The 18,156-nt window shown below is 37.6% G+C and overlaps 1 long non-coding RNA gene across 3 annotated transcripts; it reads left to right on the forward strand.

Moving 5' to 3' along the window:
• The first annotated feature begins 7,461 nt into the window (after positions 1 to 7,461).
• Positions 7,462 to 12,061, forward strand: LOC145780981 (uncharacterized). 3 transcript variants are annotated; one of them, XR_014290689.1, is made up of 3 exons: positions 7,462 to 8,341; positions 9,211 to 9,303; positions 10,859 to 12,061. It is a non-coding gene; the product is annotated as an uncharacterized LOC145780981 (long non-coding RNA). The 3 variants fall into 3 exon arrangements; XR_014290690.1 differs by having other exon boundaries at positions 7,488 to 7,564; XR_014290688.1 differs by having other exon boundaries at positions 7,964 to 9,303.
• The last annotated feature ends 6,095 nt before the right edge of the window (positions 12,062 to 18,156 follow it).

Raw genomic sequence — 18,156 nt, forward strand, 5'->3', positions numbered from 1 at the left:
TCGCTTATTTACGTTCACCATTCAAGTTTGAGAGGTCTAAATTTGTCAACTCGAAAAACCCCATTAAGACGGCTGGTTGGCTCTCTTTGCCCGGTGCTACCATGGTAACATGGCTGTAGTTAACGCTTCGTTAGAAGACTATCCTACCGTTTAGAGTCACAATGTCGACTGCCGCCCAGATCAATACTTTTATAAGCCACATCTTGCGTATTATGAGTGCATGCCTGTGTCGGCTGTGTCCATGGCGATCTATATACGCAGGCTTGACTCACTCAGACTAAGCGGACAAACTCATTGTTGGCACAAAGCTATCACCTTTGCACTAGCATTGCCACAAGATAACAACAACACAGTCGTTCTGTAGAAATAGCTTCTTTCTATTGCTTCCCGATTGCCATTGAAATGCATTTGATTGCGTGGAGATTCCAATCCATTCATGTAGCACAAAGGTGTCCAACCTTTTTGGCCAAAAGGCCACATGTAGTTTACGAATGGTTGCGCGGGCCACGTGAGTATTCACTGCTAATTTTTAATCTTAAAAATGACCGTCTGATAATTTCTACTTAAAACCCTCACACCCAAATTCTAATCTTAGAAATGTGTTTGTACATTTTATGGGTTATATAAGAAGAGTGAAGTTGGTTTTAAAGTGGTTTAAGGTTTTTAGTTGAAAGCAAGCCAGCAGCAAAGCGTAAAAAATGTTAAATTGGCAATTGACCCTTCTGATGTTGCCGGAACAGTAGAGTTGCGCGTCCCATAATGTATTGTCTGGCTGTCCCTATAGGTTCATCCACGAAAAACTTGCTCGCACAAGTAAGTGCTGCCAAATAATGATGTCACGAAAACTGCCAATCTATGAATCCTCTGATCTTTTTCTTAAGAAACAATTCTTTTTTGTAAAATTCTAGCAATAGAAAGTTTTGAACATCTCTAGCTAAAAGCAAGAAATATTGCTGATTGACTGACTCTTGAAGCACCAGTACTATTGTCTGGAAAAGGGTGGACGTAACAATGTGGAAAATGTGATGCGTAACAATGTGCATTGTGATACAATAAAATTAACTTGAACAGTTGCGCACCCCATGCACTAGGGATTATAGAGTAATAGAGAAAGAAAGCAAACAATAAATGCCAATTTATCGGAATGTAAGTTCGCCATAAATTACGTTGGCGATTGAGTTGATTATATAATACATTATGCCATTTCGAAAAATATCACGCGGGCCACTCAGAACCTTCTCGCGGGCCACATGTGGCCCGCGGGCCACGGGTTGGACACCCCTGATGTAGCAGCAGCATGGGTGTGACTGATATTTACGTCTTGTATCAGATCAACAATATGAGGGTATTTTACAACTGTAGGTTAAACTTTTTTTTTCAGCCTAATGCTGCGATTCACTGAATAATCAGGCCTAGCGGTTTTTCATGAGCTTTCAGAACTGTGTTTTCAACTAAAGGATTCAATTAGAAACTGAGCAAAATTAAAATTGAAAACGACTTCGTTCAAATAGAAGCAGTTAGTTTTAACCCGTTAGTGCGATGCGCGAATGTCTCTTATAGTGCGGATGACACGTATATGCGTCACGTTAAGTGCGCACGGCAAAACGGAAAATAAAAATCTATCCGCTGCTAAAATTCATGATGTGAATGTTCTAGCTATAACTGGGTGCTTTGGTCTACATTACTGTAAGTTATTTTAAATATATCAATATTCGCTATATTAATTAGATTAATTGGTAATCAAAAATTTTGTCTAAATGTTTTTCTTTTTTGATAGTTCTAATTTTCTTGTTTTGTTTATTCCTTTTCTGAACCGAAATAAACTAAGAAATGATTTCTATGGTTTATCAAAGTCATGCTCTATTTACTCTGAAAAGAAAGGGTAAAATCTGAGCTACCATTCAGCAAGGTTTCACTGCTGCAATGTAGGCTACATTGCTGTTTGAAGCATATTAGTTTCGAGTGGTTGATCAGGTCGCAATATCAATAAAAACAATAAAATAGGAGCCGTGACGTATTAACAACGTCATATACATGATAACTCCATCTAGAATCATTAGAAAGTGTAAAATCATAAACTGCGTTTAATACTGAACGATTTTGCTATGCTTTGTTTTCCGCTAACTCCAACAGGTAAAGCGCTGGAGCCGATTGAAATTAATCAAGCTCATTATCATCATCATCATCATTATGTTTCTTCCTCGTATTGAGGGTTGGATACAATGCGCCATTGTTCTCGACCATGAGCTGTTCGTACTCCTTTTTCATTATAACTTAATTTTGTCCATTTAGTGATGTTTGTTGTCCAAATCATTCTTGGTCTGCCTTGGTTTCATTTACCGTTTATCTTCCCTTTTAGGATCTTTGTAACGAGTTTTGCTTTATTGTGTGTCCGAAATACTTCAATTTTCTTCTTTTGACTATTTGTAAGAGAATTTTTCTTGAATTGGATTTGATAATACTTCATCGTTTGTGATCTTTTGTTTCCATGAAATTTTTAACATTTGCCTGTATGTCCGGAGCTCGAAGGCATCGATCCGTTTCTCCATTTTTTGTGACACCGTTCAAGTTTCAGAATTGTATAATAGGGTTGACCAGATATAGCATTTTAATATCCTTTGACGAATTGATAAATTTAAACTTTGATTGATTAAAATATTTTTCATTTTTCCAAATGTAGTTCTTGCAATTTCTATCCGTCTTAGAATTTCATGGTCACACCTTCCATCTTCAGCTCTTAAATGTCCAAGATGGGAAAAAGATTTTACTTTTTGTATATTTTCATTGTCAATTATAATTTGGAGTACTGGAGTGTCTGGTGATTGTGAGATTATCATTGATTTGTTTTTTTTTAGCGTTAATTTTCATATTAATTTTTTTTCCAATTGAGTTAACATTGTCCAATATTTCTTGAAGATCTTTTTGTGATTCAGCCAAAAGAACAGTATCATCAGCATACCGTAAATTTTCGACGACCAATGCGCCGAAAAATCACTTCTATATATAAATTAAAAAGACATGGAGAAGGTAGGCCTACACATCCTTGGCGTATTCCACGCTTGATATCAATTCCTTTAGACAAATCTTTTTCCATGCGAATAAATGCTTTTTGATTCCAGTACAAATTTATAATAAAACGTAAGTCTTTTCCATTCATACCATTATTGGACAAACAGTGAGTCAGTTTCTCATGGTTAACTCTATCAAATGCTTTCTCATAATCAATAAAACATGAATAGCTTATACAATTATACATCTTTATTTACTGCATTGTAGCTCTCACAAATTGTTCTGAAATTAAGTATACCCTTTCGTGTTCCTTTACCAGTCATAAATCCACTTTGAGTCATGCTAACTTCATTCTCAATAGTTTTACGATTTCTCAACAAAATTGTTTTCAACAAAATTTTCAGTAGGCCTACATGACTGATCAAACTTAATGTTCTAAAGTCACTGCAGTTCTTTGCTTTGGATTTCTTTGGTAGTCTGACAAAAACAAAGAATTCTTGCTTGCAGGTGCTGGGGTTGCTTGCTTGCAACCTCATAGGTCCTAGAACGTAGCAGGTGATTGGAACCTATGGCTATATGAGAACAAGATAGGGTAGTTCTTTTGCAACGAGTTCCTGCTACACTCGACTGCTGAGAAACACATGTTTTTGGAAAAGTCTTGATGGCTAGTGTGGAGGCTACACCGGTATGGTTAGCGAAACACAATGCTCGCTGTTCTATAGTGAGTAGTCAGGTAGTGCTGACGCCAGGAAGATAGCTCCTTTTCAACAACAAGTGCAACCAATTGGAGGGCTACTTGCAAAGCGCTTTTGTAGGACGCAGGCATGGCGACCTTTATACACAGGCCATGACAACGTGCAACTTAAAATTTGACTTAAGGCCGATCTGTAAGTACGGTAGCCAAAATCACTAACTTAGTATAAGTTGATAGTTTGAGTAGTAGTTAATAAATATAGTCTTTGTGTATATTTAGTGTTATTGTGAGTTGCTTTTATGCTATTGTTACCATTTTACAACGGACTAGATTTTAGCACTTGCATCCGAAAAGCACCTATGGTAACACTGGTAATTGGGAAAAAAATTGTCTTTTTTAACGTAAAATTAAAAGTTATGCAGTGATTTGAGATACATTGATCACACTTTGGCAATTTGGATTCTCAAAACTATCATTTCAAAGGGATATAAAGTAAATTTAGCTTAGATTTCAAAGCCAAAATTACCTCGGCTTTCAGTCAGGCCTGCAGTTCGCAGATTGTCAAAGCCTGTGTATATAGATCGCCATGGACACAGCCGACACAGGCATGCACTCATAATACTCAAGGTGTGGCTTATAAAAGTATTGATTTGTACGTCAGTGGACATTGTGACTCTGAACGGTAGCATAGTCTTCTACCGAAGCGTTAGCTACCGCCATGTTACCATGGTAGCACCGGGCAAACGGCAAAGAGACCCAACTAGTCGTCTTAATGGAGTTTTTCGAGTTGACAAATTTAGACCTCTCAAACTTTAATGGTGAACGTAAATAGCCTAAGTGACTTGTCCCTTGCATTGATGTTAATCTTTACTCACGTTTTGCTTATCATGTTGTAGATGTAAAGTGAAAAAGGGGAAACGAACAATTCATGAGGAACTCCATTTAGGCGTATAACCTACGGCTTCTCAACCTACTTAAAAATTAATTGTTTTTCTTCCAACAAACCAGAAGCATTTTTAGCAAATTATTGTTGAAGATAATTCTGACTTTTAGATTTTGCGTTTTAAAAAATGAAGTTTTACATGGCTGCATGGATAGTGATAGGCCTATTTGTGATATTTTGTAACCTTGCAGATGGAAAAAGTAAAAATACTCTGATTTCATGCAATTAAACTATATCTTTACTATAGAGTTAAACAAGACCTTATTAAGAATGGCATGAAGTAAATTTTTGATAAGAGCAGATTGCAACTCACAATTTCCAAATTAATAAATGTTGCAATTGTATCAAGTGACAAATTTTGCATCAGTTTTTTAATGATCAACAAAATCGATCGAATGTTTAACGTTTCTTTAGTTTTTAAGGTTCAAAAATCGAGAAATTTTGAAGGTTCTTATTAATGGAACATGTTTCCTAGCTATAAGCAGGAGTGAGCCTTTCGTGGTAACAATGAGAGCGCAAACTCTTCTAATCGTCGCAATTATGTTGAACTGATCTATGCTTTTGCTGAGAATGCTGAAAGACTTTCTCGACATTTGAAGACATCTACAGTATTTTCTGGTTTATCTAATCGAATACAGAATGATCCTACTGAAGCAGTGGCAGAAGTTATACGAACTAATATTAGAAAGGACATCAATGAAGCCTCGTTTGTTGCTGTAGAAGTCGACGAGACGACAGATTTCACACAAAAAGCACAGATCTACGTCGTTTTTTGCCATGTCAATGAGACCTCGTATGAAGTAAAGGAAGCTTTCCTGGGGTTTGATGATGTGAGTGATGATAGACGAGCCTCTGCAATAGCTCAATATATCTTAAGAACATTACAAGAAGTTTAACTGCGTGGAAAAGCTGGTAGCGCAGACTTGTGACGGAGCATCTGTGATGTCGTTACATTTAAACCGGGTGCAAACCAGGATAAAACAAAAGGTGCCCGAAGCTATGTTTACGCATTGCTTTGCACATAAACTTGGTGTTCTTACATTCAGCAAAATGCATGCCCGAATGCAAAACATTTTTTTCAACACTGGAAGGGTTAATTGCATTTTTTAGTAAATCCGTAAAACGCACTCGCTTAGCCTATTGGATGTTGTTGTAAAGCGGCTTCTGCCAAGGGCATCACCTACGAGATAGAGTTCAAATTCCAAATTGATGCAAACAGTAAACATATATCTCGCTGATTAAGTCAGCTGGATAAGAGCGATGCTCTCCAAACGTCTTTTTGATTATGGCTTATGAGGGCATCTTTAATACGACTGATGCTTTGTTCAGAGTGCTTCAAAACAAAATAATTGACATTTCTTTCTGTTGTGAGCAAATACGCGACACAGTTGGCTATGTGGAACGTCAGAGACAAGAGTTTGAAAGTTTTTATAAACGGTTTGAGCAGAATTGCATAACACTTGAGCTGAGATTTGCCGACACTGATATTGGAAACCGCGCGTCGATTTAAAATAAACGAAAACAAATGTTTTACAATGTTTTGGACAATATCATTATTCAACTGAAGTCGAGGTTTGACAATTTTAATGGGCTGACCTTCCTGGGTTTGGTAGATTGTTCTGAATTTTCCGAAATGGCTCTAAAGTTGACACCAAATTGCAGAGCCTATCAAAAAGTTAAGCAAAATTCTTCGACTTTGTAAAATTGAAAGCTGATCTTGTGGGACTCTACACTACAGCTCACAAACAGTCAGAAATAGATGTGTAACTCCTGCACAGCTTCTCAGTTTTTGTACCAAAACGATCTAATTCAGACAGTTCCTGAGACGACGAAGTTGCTACAGGCAGAGATGGGCAAGATCACCAGTATTGGTGATCTTGAAGATCAAGATCAAGATCACCAGGAATAGGTGATCTTGAAGATCAAGATCAAGATCACCAAACTATGTGATCTTGAAGATCAAGATCAAGATCGTGATCTTGAAGATCAAGATCACTTTCAAGATCACTTTTTGTGTACTTAAAAAAAATCAAGTTTTTGATCAATGATGTTGCATAAAATAATTACTATAAGCCACCTGGGTAAAGGTATATAGTTAGTATTGCTAACTTTTAACTACTCGAACGCTAGCCTAAGAATTGTAATCAGTTAGTGACTGTTGCTATTAGGCCTATTAATTGTTGACGTAGTTTGCGTAAAATCGCAACGTCACACCCAAGGCCGAGGTTAATTACAGTAGTACTGAAAAAGTCACAAAATTTGCAATTAGTTTTATACTTTTTGTTTATAATAAATAAACGAAAATAAATTTTGAACTGCATCATTTTTTACCAAATTTTTGTTTGGTCCGTGTGGGAGTTTTTATTCGTTTTACTAAGTAGTTTTAACTTTCACTGTATTATGTCAATGTTTATTGCACCATTTACCCATCTGGCAACCTTGATACTGTTGTCTGCTTTCAATAACGTTCAGAGGTTTGCGGTCAGATAAACCACTTCATACTCAGACCCTAAACAAGTCTTGGTCTGGTTGATTTGCTGCAATAAACCACTTTACATGACCAAAGTCGGCTAGAGTCCAGATTTTTTAACACCGCCAATCTAGACTTTTGAAACATCTAAAATTGAGTCAAAGAAAGCAAACATTTCTTTAAAATTCATACATGAAAATTGTGAACAAAGTTAAATCATTTTTATTATAAGTCAACATAAAGTACCATACACGGAAGTTGACTTCTTTATTATGACCAACACAGAAAACTTCTTTCAATTTGAAATGGCAACACTGACCAGTGACCAGATGAGATGAACTTTAAATCGTCTTTTGTTAGACACATATCATATTAACTGTGGCTTATTGTTAGTAGTTGCCACTAACTACTTTGTACAGTACGAGTTCTAAAAAAATACCTCTTTCTAGTAAGTAAACTTCAATTTTAAAGTGATCTTGATCTTATTGTTCTTCAAGATCAAGATCACACAAAAAAAAAGTGATCTTAGATCAAGATCAAGATCACCAAAAAAAAAGTGATCTTCAAGATCAAGATCAAGATCACGATCTTGATCTTCAAGATCACTTGTGATCTTCAAGATCAAGATCACGCCCATCTCTGGCTACAGGCAGGGCCCACAAGAGGGGGGGACAACCGGTGCATTGCACCGGGGCCCGGTGAGTTCAAGGGGGCCCGACAAAATGTCTAAATTCACGCGATAAAAAGATTGATTTCAACAATTTTGCATAAAATATTGTTTTTATATTAGTTCCGTATGTCGAATGGGGCCCCTTTATGGGTAGCCTAGGCCCTTTTTTTAAATTACAGAATTTTCAATTTTTTGAGTTAAGGGGGGCCCGACAAAATGCTTAAATTTGCGTGCTCAGGTCGATTTTGCATAAAATATTGTTTTTTATATGAATACAGTATTAGTTTTGTATTTTGAATGGGCCCCCTAATGGGTATATGCCCTTTTTTATAACAACAATATTTTCATTTTTTTGCGTTCAGGGGGCCAATAAAATGTTTAAATTTGAGTGTTAAGGTCAATTTTGCATAAAATTTTTTTTATATTTTGAAGTTGGTATTTCTTATATGAAGTTGGTATTTCCTATATATTGAAGTTGGTATTTCTTAATGTCATGAACAATAGCAATGCATTCATCCTAAGTTTGCTGCCCTAGTCTCTGCAGCAGATTTCAAGGTCAGAAATGGTATTGTATGTTAATGTAAAGCTGTAAGCACACATATGCAAATGCAATGCTATGTCAGCCATGTCGGATAGTAGCCTATTGCAATTTTTATCTTTGAAATAGCTGATTTTACCCACTTGTTGCCATGGTTACAATCAGGTGTTGCCAGAGTTAGGAAGGGTTAGAGTTAAGAAAGGTTAGGGTTTTGATCTTTGCTCAGGACTAAAAAAAATATCCAAAATACAAGTTTTTGTTTCCAACAGCTATAAACTTTTCCTCAAGTTAGGGCAGAATTCCATATCTGACAACGCTATTGAGGCTATATTTACACTATGTAGTGTTTTAGCATTTTATCTTTGTGTATAACTAGTGTGTATCTGTGAATTTAAAGTTATATTTACAATAGTGCATTGTTTGTGAAATAATGGAATGTTACTACTTTAACCTAATTTATCCTTTGTAAGAACGCGCACCACAAATTTTGCTTGTGATTGGTGAGATATCACGCGACATGTTGCGCTGGGGGGCCCGGCAGCAACATCTGCACCGGGGCCCGGCAAGGCTCTTGGAGGCCCTGGCTACAGGTAGTGCTCACTGTACCCGCTACAACAGCGTTGGTGGAAGGATCATTTTCTGCGTCGAAAAGGATCAAAACATAGGCTACAATAGAAACCAAACCTAGCAAGATCGTCTTTCATCACTAGCAACAGTGGCGGCTGGTGCTGTTTGTGAGCAGTGGGGCTGCAATAAATAGTCCGGGGGGGGAAGCCCGTCGCTGAGTTCGCCGAAGGTAACCGGGTCGGACAAACACAAAGGAAAAAAGTAACCGGGTCGGACAAACACAGAGGAAAACATATTTTCCCTTTTCTCTTTCTTTCAGGTGGGGCTGCAGCCCCATGGCACGAGCTGCCACTGACTATAGCAATAATTGCCATTGAGATGAAAAGGCTTCAGAAGTTGTTTTGTCCAAAAGGTTAGCCTATGGATTTTATTTATAAATAAATGTGAAAGCATGCTGCTAAATTGTTTTGATTAGTAGGCTACGATGCCGTTTTTGTTGTTGTTAAAGAAAATCATTGTAAACGTGACTTGAAAAAATTAGTGCCTCACCAGTTAGGAACCTCACCGCAGCTTACTGTTTCCGTTTGTAACCACTATAACTTGTTTTGATTACTGAGCTAGCTGAAAAACGGTGTCCGACAAATTGTTCGTAAGCAATTGTTCGTAAAGCAATTGTTCGTAAGCAATTGTTCGTAAAACAATTGTTCGTAAAATTAATTCTTCGTAAAACAATTCTTCCTAAAGCATTTTTTCGTGCATGCAGTTAAAATTTGATGTATACCAAGAAATGCTTTACGAAGAATTGTTTTACGGATTTCATTTTACGAAAAACAGTTTACGAACAATTGTTTTACAAACATTTGCTTACGAACAATTGCTTTACGAACAATTGCTCACGAACAATTTGCCTATAACCATGAAAAACAACTGCAAATTTATGCAATACGTTTAAATTTTAGAAAGCATGCTTGTTCTTGAGTAGGCTATTTATTACTTACAGTAGAATCATTGTTTTAAATGTATTGTCATGATCAGTAGCGTAGCCAGGAATTTTGAAAGGGGGGTTTTGACCACCCAACGGCGGGGGGTCTGGGGGGCCTCTCCCAGAAAATTTTGAAAAATTACTTTAAATTGAGTGCATTCTGAGAGCATTTTCAACAAAAATGTGGGTACGAATATTCCTGTAAAATTCTTGTTGCTAATTCCTGGCTGAGATGTTTGAAAGTTTGGTATTGGCGAAACTCGCTCTTTTCATGCAATTTTGTTTAAAATTAGGCAATTTTTTTTAGACTGAAAGCATCATTCTCAATATCGTGATGTCACACGCCTGCCAAAGGGGGGGTTGTAACCCCCAAACCCCCCCCCCCCCCCCCCCCCCTTGGCTACGACACTGGTCATGATTACTTGTTAGTGATGACATGTTTTATTTGTAAGCAAACTTTTACGCTACAAATACACGAACACAACTTACGAAAACGAACACGAAGATTTTTTTTATGTCAAAAGCACTTGAATCATTTTTTTTTTCATTCGTGTAGTTATTTTAGAGAAATTTCGACTGTTCGTAAAACGCTTTGTTAAAAGTTAAATCCTCGTGTTACGATAGACTAATATTCGTGTTTGTACGAAAAGCATAGTATGTGACCCCTGTAATGCGTATTGGTATTGAACCCCTGGTTACTTTAACTAGCAGCAAAACTAAATACAAACGCTCCGCCGTGGTTTGCAAATATCTCGCACACACACCCGACAACATTATAATCCACCACTTATTTGTTTAGCCAAGACGCCATCTCTTTCAAACACTGATTGGTGTTGTTCAAGTTTGTTAATTTATTAGGGAAGATTTTCATGCTGATACTCAATTACTCATTGTATATTTTAAGTATTAATTCTACTAGCCTACAAGAAAAAATTGTTAAGGTGCGGAAAGTATAGTCATTCGGTTATGTGCTTTTCTCTTTCAGGTGTGAACGAGTGCGAATTTGGATATTGTCCGAGTGGCTCCGAGTGCGAGGACTTGGTCAACTCGTTCCGATGTATATGCCCAACTTCTGGATGCCTCCCTTTTCATGAAGAGGAACAGACTACAATTCACTATAGAATGTGACTGAATTTTAGATGTGTTTAATTGCTTTTGATATCCTGTTACGCCATCTCACAACACAACTAAAATACTTACAAAAGAAACAAAACACATTAAAATTAATCACTGTAAGCAGAAAGATAGTAGTAGGCTATATTTTCTACCTAGTGGTGCAATTGGTTAAAAAAACAACTAATTTCGAAAGCAGCTTGTTTTATTAGCCCTCAGTAGTTAGGCTGATGTTGTTTCTGTTTGTACAAAACATACATTGTATTCAACTTGCTTGGACACTATGTTTTATTAATTTTTTTTGAATTGAATATTTTACTCAATGTCTAAACTTGAAATAGAAATGGAAATTATTACGGAAAAACATCCGACTAGTACCCTAAATTGTGCAAAAGACATCACCTTGAACTCAATCTATTCGTAGCTGCGGTCCTCTACAGTAGATTGACGTATTGTTTTCTTTTCAATCATTTTTGAAATCTTAGAACAAGATCATTTCCATCCATTCTGTTTAACTATTATCAGCTCGCATCTGATTTTCTGTTTGTCTCTTCCTTGACTTTCTTGATTTTTCAATCACTAACTGGTTTTTGTCCTGTGATGTGTGGAAAGCTTTGTCGTTTTTGCTTTTGAGCAACTTTTTTTCTGTTTCTTTGTTGTTGTTGCTCATTCCAATGTGCGCTATTTGTTACGTGAGAACTTTGTTTTTAAATTTACTTGTTAGAATTGCAGTTTTACATTTATAATTAAACAAGGATCATAAATCTGGCCAAAGGAACTTTTCCACAAGTATTAATTTTAATGAAACTGTCACATAAATTACACAATTATTTATAATATTTTAAAGACCTGCATTATTTCAAACTTTTGCTATTGATATTCAATGTCAAACTTTTCGTGTTTTTGGATGTTGCTTAGCTTGGGCCATCACATTCCAAGGATGTTCTTTTAACAGATTTCGAAACATTTATTCATATTCATAACATGTATTTAGTTCTTCTTATTTTTGTCTTTTAATTCATTTCACGCTTGCAGCACGGTCAACTCAATAAAAAAAAATAGCAAACTGGTTTAACTGGGTCTTTAAAGGTTTCAGAACAACAGTCATTATTGATGTGTTTATTGTGTGTTCTTTTTCAACCCCACTGTCTCACAAAACAACCGTAGCCCAGCCTATTGCTTTCATGATCATTTGCAGACCATCTCGAGTCAAAAAAAACTTGTTGAGAAGAAAATATTTTTGAAAACAATTGAATCACCTGAAATTGTTTTCAGAAAAATTGAAATTGAAAACAGTTTTCAGTGGTTCACAGTACTAGCTAGCCTACAGCTACCCAATCGCAACAAGTGACAAGTGGTTCAAAATGTTGGCTAGCTTGGAAGCCACGTGATGTCGCCAAAGGTTCAATGACCTATTCAAACAGACGGCTAACCGAGTTGGCCATCTTGTGGGCAGGAATTCTAAAATGCGTTTAAACTTTACTCAACAAATGGAGTAAATTCTAAGGCTATATTAATAGTTACATTCTAAGGCTATATTTATCTCAATAAAAACTATCAAAACTATGGTTTTCCACGCGCTTGTATTTTTGGCCACGTTGCTGCAATGGCGGATTGTATTACGCAACACATCGGATTATGACGTCAGTTCTAGACAGACCTCGAAGCGACAATTGCTTTTTAGTCTGGGAGCCAAACGCCATTTTTTCCCTTAACCTTGCATTGCGGTATTAAGTTTTTTTTACTGTTGATTTTGGTAGCCAAGGGTCTCTATTTTCAGAAACTGCTTGATGACATGTTGTCACCTTTGGGCAATTTGAGAAATTCAAGATGGCGTCCAAGATGGCCGCCATTACCTATAAACGACCATAACTCCCTATCCATTCACCTTAGGAAGGTGATTTTTGTCTCTATACCTAGGTTGTAGGGGTCAAGCTATCCATTAGAACTAAGTATTACGTTAATATCGTATTACATAATGGTAATATCCAAGATGGCCGCCATTACCTATAAATGACCATAACTCCCTATCCATTCACCTTAGAAAGGTGATTTTTGTCTCTAAACTTAGGTTGTAGGGGTCAAGCTATCCATAGAACGAAGTATTATCTTAATATCGTATTACATACATAATGGTAATTTCTAAGATGGCGTCCAAGATGGCCGCCATTACCTATAGATGACCATAACTTCCTATCCATTCACCTTAGGAAGGTGATTTTTGTCTCTATACCTAGGTTGTAGGGGTCAAGCTATCCATAGAACGAAGTATTATCTTAATATCGTATTACATACATAATGGTAATTTCCAAAATGGCGTCCAAGATGGCCGCCATTACCTATAAATGACCATAACTTCCTATCCATTCACCTTAGGAAGGTGATTTTTGTCTATACCTAGGTTGTAGGGGTCAAGCTATCCATTAGAACTAAGTATTATCTTAATATCGTATTACATACATAATGGTAATTTCCAAGATGGCCGTAAAAGGTAAAGGGGGGTCCCATACTTGATTCAAGTGTCGGGTATGAGAAGATAAGGTTTTCATTGTACTAAGCCTTCGGCACTAAGGAGAGTAGGGTGGCCAGTTCCTTTCTCTCGGCCGCCTTTACTTCAGCAACTACGCCCACCCAATTTATTACACCCTGGGTAGAGGTGAGCGGTGTTTTTCAACAACCAGCTGAAGCCGGGAGTCGAACCAGGTTTGCATAATTGGAAAGCCAACAACGTTGCGCCATCCCACCGCAATTTGTGTGAAATTCATGGCCGTAGTAACACTAAATTATCTTACATACTATTCTATGATGTCAGGTTATAGCAACCCGATTATAGCAGGCGCAAAATATTGTGTATTTCATGATAGCAGAGTTGCAACTACAAGCAAGTGAACTGCATGGAGTAGTACCGTGGCATCCATATTTTATTAGACGTCGTATACCATCTCTGGGGCTAGTTCGACTTCATCAGGTAGGGTGACTGGTTGAAGGGACTTGTTTTGGTCATCCTTTACCCAACCATATTTCGTTTGATCTATCGAAGTGTTATGAATGCAGTAGCCTTCCCAATTTTGAAATAGGAGGCGACGGTGTCACAGCCAGAAAGTGCATGTGCCGTGAGTAGTCATTTGACTACCTGACAATGCTTCTGTACAGTTTTTTTCCTATATCAAGCACCGCGCTTCCTTTGATTGGGGACTCCATCAATACAACATTCTTGAGATTTGCCATGTGATGATAATGCAGCAACAGTACAAAGATGTCAGTGTCATCGGCAACGACAGTGATTTTGCTTTCTGCATTTTGCGAGGCACCACTCAAGACCTGTTGAACAATGACGTTATCTGCTTCTTCGTGTGAAGTTAACAGATCTGCCCGTGAGATGACAATTCCACCTTCACTGATTTTGATCGGCACCGGATCTGCTCCTGTTACCACTAACTTATGATGTTGTGTGTTGTCCTCATGAAACTTCTCATCCTGGACAAAATCATCAACTATCAGTTGCTTCTTGTTTTTGGAAGAGGTTAGTAGAACCTTCTGCGCTGCCAGCAACTCTATCAGACACCTCAACTTGGAGAATTTTCTTTAAGGTAGATTTAGATTTCACAACCCTCATATCTCCAGTATCATCAAACATGGATGTTGAAACTGACGCAAGTTCATGACCAAGCACAACCTTGTCCCGCCCAATAACCTGCAGGCAAATCACCCTTGCGTAAATCTGGTTTGGGACAATTAAACGACGTGTGAGACTATCACTCCCGAATTCTTTGTAGCCTATGCTTCATGCAACTCAACTGAATTCAGGAAGCCGGACGAGTCTTTGATCATTACAACAAGTGATTTAAAGGCACAATCAATGTTAGTTTGGCTATCAGACTTGGTTGCAGCTGAAGCCACATTTTTTCTGACAAGAAGCTTTTTCGGCAATCCACATGATACCTTGCATCAGCTGCGTGAAGGTCACTTACAGTGATATCTACCCTTTGTCGCATAACTTCTGATAGCTCATCTTGACGCCGTTCACAGGCTTCACGTATAGTTTGCTTGAGTGACTTCTTGCCACCTGCGCTGCCTATTTCCCGACATGAATATGCTGGTCGCCAACGTTTAGGGTGTTTCGGATATTTTTTTAGCACACAAGTTTCACCACAAAACAAACAATGTAAGTTACTTTGAAGATAAACCCTGGCAGTGATGACCGTCTCCTGGTCTTAGGCGGAATGTAAAACGAGTAACTTTCTGGATTCTTCCTTTTATGCCTTTGAACCTGGAGGCTTGAAGTGTATGTTAAAGCACAGTTTCTGTGACATTTAACTGTGCATTCAGGATTTTCACTAAATTTTTCTTCAAGAAGTTCATGATACCTGACCCCATAGATTTTGCTATGCTTGATAAAGTTTTGAATACTGACAGGACCAGTGTCTTTCAACGGTTCAGCCTTATTCTCACATCCAAATTTGGACACGAAAAAGCACTGTTCTCCATTCATGTTTCACTATTGGTGATCGTCATACTATATTATAGGCTACGGGCAGCAGGGCTTGATTAAGGCTGATGGGGGCTCGAGGCACAGCTAAGTTTAGGGGCCCCATGGCCACCTAAAGATACGGCCTGATTTGTCACATTTTGCAGAAATTTCCAGGTTTTTCTAACTTTGGGCAAACGTTTAAATAATTTTTTCTAAAAATTAGATTTTTACGCTTTCTTTATTCTTTTCCCCAGATGACACAATAAGTTTTAACCTCTTAAGTGCGTATGACGACAATTGGGACGTCTGATTCTAAAGTGGCCCAAGTCAAAAAAAGTGGTTTTGAGATAATCGAGTTTAAAGATTCATGCTGTGATAAAAATTGTCACTGAAGGTTTGCAATCTTCATCTTGCATGTGAGAAAACTTGAGTGAGCAAGAAACTGTTTGTGATGCTTGGTTTAACTGAGTGATGACGTCATCTTCGTTTATTACGTAGGTTTTAACTTGGGCCACTTTTCTATGATTAGATAAGTCAAAACTAGCGACCCAAGTTAACTTGGTACAGATAATAAAAGCTTTTCTTATAACAGAAAAGTGGCCCAAGTCAAAAATTTTGCGTTTAAAAAAAATATTTTTTGCCTGTTTTTATGTTACACGAAAAACAGAGCTTTTAATACCTTTTTATTAAAATAAGGAAAAAACAGCAAACAACAAAATACTGAAAGAACAAACGGTTAACAACAATACGGGCTATAAAAGAAACGTAACTTTAAAACCAAGGCTGTAGAAGCGTGCAAAAAATATGCGATTCCCACTCGATTTATAGCTGCTGGCTGATTCCGACTTCAGTGTTGCCAGATTTTTTTTCATTTAATTTAACTTAAATTGCGATCGAAATGGCAACTTTCACGTACTAACAAGAACAAACACTTCTATTTGTCGGTAAAGTTAATACAGAAAACAAGAAACAATATTTTGAAAAAAAATGCAAACAAAAATTTTATTGTTTATCGTCTTGCATCAAGCTTCTTGTGGTTAGTGGTTTAGCGTCTTGTGATGTATGAAGGGACCATAAAAAACAGTAAATCTGGGAAATCCAAACTTTTGCTGCTGTCAACAGAAGACGCATGAAGCCGAATCCAATTGCATACATTTTGTCTGTCAGATGAGCTTATAAGAGAAAGATTGAATACCCTACTCGCATCTATCCCTGACAGTCGAATGGCGTTTGGATTGGAAATTCGTTATCATCGTGGATGTTGGCGCAATTATGTCAGCAACCCTCTGAAGAAATCTTTGTCTGATGAAAGTACAGAGCATCTGCAACAGGTTAATCTTCGAGAGGCTCAAGCAATCTTCTTTCATCATGTCCGTCAAGTTATCTTTGAAAGTCATGAAATCCATACACTGCAAGGGGTACTAATGGATTACAAACGCATTACTTCAAATTGTGGTTACTATTCCACAGCAAAGTCCAGTTTCTTGAAGGAAATTCTGATCAAGGAATTCGGAAATGACATAGCATTTCATGAAAGAGGTCAGAAGAATGTGAGTGAACTGGTAGCCTATATGATACGAGAGCTGCAGGCTCATATCTTGAGGCTGCAATATCCTCTCTAGGTGTAAGTGACGATAATCTGGTGAAGAATGTAGCTGGGAGACTCAGAGATCCGATCAAAACAAAAACTATTCCTTGGCCTCCATACATACATGAGTTAGAAAATGGAGACTTACATGATCTCCTCTTGAAGCTCATCACTTGGTTAAAGCACCCTACTAAGTCTGAAGTCGATGACACCCCCCCAGTCAGATCAATTGCATCTATTTTGACCAGCTATATCACTGGAAGACGTACTGCATTTAAGACAAACCTAGCTGTACTGGTACATGGTATGGCAAAGAGCAGAGAAATGGTAGACATATTACATAAGGATGGCCTGGGAATCAGTTACAACGATGTACTTATGCTTAGAGATTTCAGGTCAGTTACTGACCTGAAGCATTCAACTGAGTGTCCATTTGAACTTTCTGAAAGAACACCCGCAATATGTATAGTCAAGTCGACAACGATGATTTCAAAAGTGATAATTTGACTGGAAGTGGCCAATCACATCGTACAAATGTCATATTTGTTCAGCCAGATCTGCCTGAGTTAAATCTACCTACCCTAATTGAGGATAGACCAGTTGTAAATACCACCTTGACTTCCCACTTCTCTGCTAGTCTCAAAGAACTTGGGAGCCAGATGCAAAGAGTTGAACCATACAAAACAGTCAAGCGTGGTGAACCACCCATCAGACCAAGGGTAACGGATGAACATCTGGACACAGCTCCTCAAAGAATGAGAGGTGTCATCCATGCATTGGCCCGAGCCATGGCCACCTAAAGATACGGCCTGATTTGTCACATTTTGCAGAAATTTCCAGGTTTTTCTAACTTTGGGCAAACGCTTAAATAAATTTTTCTAAAAATTAGATTTTTACGCTTTCTTTATTCTTTTCCCCAGATGACACAATAGGTTTTAACATCCTCACATGTTGAAAAACAAAGAAAATTTGATTTCGAAGATTTTAGTCAGACTGTTAATTTTCAATAACAGTCTGATTTTGCGTTTTTCAACGTACTTTTTCTCATTTGCTACTGCTTCCCCAAGGCAACAAAAAAGTTTTATGTCATTAGAAAACCGCAAAAAGTAAA

Source organism: Aplidium turbinatum, chromosome 12, assembly GCF_918807975.1.
Source record: "Aplidium turbinatum chromosome 12, kaAplTurb1.1, whole genome shotgun sequence".
In the NCBI taxonomy this organism is placed as follows: domain Eukaryota; kingdom Metazoa; phylum Chordata; class Ascidiacea; order Aplousobranchia; family Polyclinidae; genus Aplidium; species Aplidium turbinatum.